The sequence below is a fragment of the Cupressus sempervirens genome, chromosome 5 (genome assembly GCF_028749045.1).
Source record: "Cupressus sempervirens isolate cs-2001-9-10 chromosome 5, ASM2874904v1, whole genome shotgun sequence".
NCBI classification, from domain to species: domain Eukaryota; kingdom Viridiplantae; phylum Streptophyta; class Pinopsida; order Cupressales; family Cupressaceae; genus Cupressus; species Cupressus sempervirens.
The window spans coordinates 341,981,510-341,986,135 of NC_143122.1; positions in this window are offsets into that span (position 1 = coordinate 341,981,510).

Consider the following 4,626-nt stretch of genomic DNA (forward strand, 5'->3'; position numbering starts at 1 on the left):
AACAAATAATTATCCCTCTAAGGGTTTCTCAATTCTTCCATGAAGAATTGAAGCCATGTCATCTCTTTAGCTACCTCTATAGTAGCAACATACTCTGCCTTTGTAGTGGATAAAGCATTAACCTTGTACAAATGAGAAACCCAGCTCACTGCTACCCCACCAACAATAAATACATAAATTGTAGTACTCTACCTAGTATCAATATCCCCTACAAAATCAGAGTCAACATATCCCTATAAATCAGTAGTAGAGCCCCTAAAATGTAGACACTTACTGGATGTTTCTCTTAGATATCTGAGAATCTATTTTATAGTATTCTAATGCTCAAGTCCTAGATGACTCATATACCCACTAATGACTCCCACTACATGTGCACTATTTGTCCTTGTACATACCATGGCATACATCAAGCTTCCTATAGTTAAAGCATAAGGTATCTTGGACATCTTATGCTCCTCTTCTTGTGTCCTTGGACACATCTCCTTAGTCAACTTCAAATGACTAGGTAAATGTGTGCTGACAACTTTAGTATTCTCCATAGAGAAATGTTGCAACACCTTTGCAATATAATAAACATAAGATAAAGTCAATTTTCTATTCTTCCTATCTCTACAAATATTCATACCAAGGATTTGGTTTGCTACCTCCAAATCCTTCATAGCAAATGTATGTGCTAACTAGTGTTTCAGCCCCTTAATGTGATCTATGTTAGACCCAGCAACAATCATATCATCAACATATAAATATAAATTTTGTAGATTTCATCATCTAATCTCTTAAAGTAAATCCAATGATCTGAATGACACCTACTATATCCATGCTCATGCGTAAAATTATCAAATTTCAGATATCATTGCCGAGGTGCTTGCTTCAAGCCATATAAAGTTTTCTTCAATCTACACACTAAGTTCTCCTTACCCTTGATCTCAAATACCTCTAGTTGTACCATGTATATCTCTTCATCCAAATCACCATGAAGGAAAGTTTTTTTAACATCAAGCTTCTTTAAATTCAAATTTTTAGTAGCTGCTATACCTAAAATAGTATGGATAGAAGTCATTTTTACAATAGGAGAGAATATCTCATCAAAATCAATGCCCTTTTTCTGTGCAAATCCTTTTTCAACTAACCTAGCTTTAAATATTTTCTTACCTCCATCCTCTTCTTTTAACCTATAAACCCATTTATTCTGTAAATCTCATTTACTTGCATAAATCCCAAGTTTTATTTTTCAGCAAGGAGTCCATTTTGTCTACCATTGCAAACTCGCATTGAATCTTAGTGTCCACCTACACAGATTCATCATAACATTATGGTTCACTAGCATCAATAAGTAAAATAGAATACAAAGAGGGAGAAAATATTTTTGGAGGCCTACTTAGCCTTGTTGACTATCTAACATTCACTGGCGTGTGTGATATTTTTTGTTGAAATTGTTGCACATCATGATGAATTTTTGGAACATCATATTTTGGAGTATCATCCAACGCTACATAGTCATCTTCTTTCTTCTCATGCAGCTACAATAGATCTTTGTACAACACTTTCTCATTGAATATGACATCCCTACTTCTTACAATTTTACAATTTTTAAAATCTGAAAGCCTATAACCAAATTCATCAATGCCATATCCAACAAATACACATTTCTTTGACTGAGCTTTTGGCTTCTTTATATTTTCAGAATCTATATGAGCAAATGCTTCACAATAGAAGGTTTTGAGAAAATAATAACTCACCTTCTTACTAGTCCATGCTTCATTTGGAATACTACAACCCAAAAGAGTAGAGAGACCTCTATTAATAAAATATACAATAGTTCTGATAGACTCTATCCAAATGTTTAAGGGCAAACCTGCATGCAACCTCATTCTCCTCATACCCTCTATTATAGTCTTGTTCATGCGTTCAACCACTCCATTTTCCTATGTAGTCCTTGGAATAGTTTTCTATCTACGAATACCATTAGTGGAGCAATAATCTTTAAATTCATGACTACAATAGTCACCACTATTATCAGATCCGAGACATTTTAATTTCTTACCAGTCTCATTTTCAACCAAGCATTTCCATTTCTTAAAAGTTTGAAATATATCAAATTTCTGTCCAAGGAAATAAATCCATACTTTTCTAGTTACATCATGAATAAATGTAACATAATAATGAGAGCCACCAAGGGAAGATACCAGAGCTAGTCCCCATACATCTATATGCACAAGCTCTAATCTCTCACTTTTATTTTCCTTCCCAATCTTCACAAAACTCACTCTCTTTTCTTTTCCATACAGAAAAATTTCACAAAAATCCATATTAACACATTTCAGACCTGGTAAAAATTTCTTTGAATGAAGTAATTTCGTACCTTTCTCACTCATGTGCCCAAGTCTATTATGCCACAATGTTGTATCAGAATATATAGAAACTAATTGTTCTCCCTACTGAACTGCAACAATTGTTCCTGAACATTCATTTTTCTTTGAAACAATCAAAGTAGAAGGAACATTATGACTGTACAAAGATATAAGATTCCTACTTTCACACATTTTTCTACTACAAGAGAACCTTTCAAGCCTTCTAATTTGTATAATTAAAAGTAACTACACAACCCTCATCACCAAGTTGCCTTGCTAAAATTACATTCCTCCTTAGCCTTGGAACATGTCTTACCTCATGTAGTAGCCAATGATTCCCATTCTACAACTTAATGTTAACTTTTCCCTTTCCAACAATCTGATAGGGTTCATTATCCCCCAAATAAACAAGCACAAAATTCCCTTGGACATAATCAATAAAATATCCTCTATGAGGTGTAGCATGAAATGAAGCACCATAATCTAAAACCCATGAATCATAAATACTTTTTAAAGAAAGAAGCAAAGCATCCTCTTCGATTTTTTTACTTACAACATTTACCCCTTGTTCCCTTGTGGTTTATCTCCTTCATTGTTCTTTCAAGTCCATCAATTTTTCTTCTTATGCCCTAGTTTACCATAGTACCAACAATCTCTTGGTCCTCTAGATTGAGATCTCTTTCCCTTTGACTTTCCTCTTGATTTCCCATGATTTTCAAAATTATTTTCTCTCTCAATTATTTTGCCATTGCTTTGTGCATTCAAAGCACTTCCTAATGTAGATCCACTTGAGGTTTTCCTTACTCAAAATAACACTGATCACATCATCATATTGTAGGGTATTAGATCTAGAGATAGAGTTACTCATAGCCATTACCAAGCCATTGCATCTTTCAAGCAAAGAACACAAAATCAAGAGAGGCCTAATTTCTTCATTAAAATTAATACCCACTGAATATAACAAACTAGTAATAGTATTAAACTCATTTAAATGATCCACAATAGATCCACCTTTTGCCATTTTCATATTAAATAAAATCTTTATGAGAAATACCTTATTTGAAGTAGAGGGTTTTTCATATAGTGTCACTAGGGTTTTCATCAACTCTTCCATTGTCTTCACTTTTGTAATGTTCAATGTCACTGATGGTGACAAGCATAACCAAATGCTTCCAAGTACCTTTCTATCTAAAAGATCCCAGTCCTTATTTATTATAGTTCCCTTGTTCTTAGTTTTTCCTTCCAACAACTTTCATAAATCCTTCTGATAAAGATATTCTTCCATTTGCATCTTCCATAACTAAAAGTTCTACCCATTAAACTTGCCAACCTTTAGCTTACTCTCATCTGCTATCACTCCCACTCAACTATGAGACTCCCGTTCAACCATGAGACTTTCATGTAGAGGATAACTAAAAAACAATTTGGCTTTGATACAACTTGTTGGATTAACCTTAGACATAAATTACAATTACATGCAAAGATTAAAAAATATTAGAAAATAATAAATCACACAAAGAAGAACACAAGACACCAAGATTTAATGTAGTTCACCCAAACCCTAGGCTACGTCCACCAAACAACAAGTCCAATATTATTATGATCCAATGATTACAACTTGATTACAATCCATAATCCCTTACAACTCAATATTGCCACAAGAAGTAATTTTTGCATCACACCTTATCAAAGATACCTAACCTTAAGCCCTTTTATACAAGTAATTTTATGCCACTTTAGGGTTACAGCATACTTCCTTGATCAATCACCACAAAGAATTATGAAGTATGTATAGTACTTCCTTGATTAGTCGCCACAAACTAACAAGAACTCAGTAGGAATAGAGAACTTGACAAAGACAAAAACCTCAACAAGAACTAAGAAAAGAAACATGTACAATAGTAATACAACATAGGATGCTTCTATATTGGTAAATTGTAAAAAAGAAGGATCTCAAAGGTGTGGAAAATTTTTATTACCTATTATTAGATGTTTTAGGACTTTTTGAATGTAAGAAGTGATATTAAATAGAGAGATTCTTTGGAAAATTGTGTACTTGGTCCTTAAGGCTTTTTGTGCAATGAATGATAGATTGAGTGGAATAGGAGGATGAAATCTATGCTTCTATTCTTCTCAATTCTTACAATATCTTGTCTAGTATTTTGTGTATAGATAATCCTCTATTGATCATATCTATTTTATTTTTTTTGTAATATCTATCAATTGTAGACTTTATTATTTCTATATTCTATTGATTATAACTTCTACTCATGTG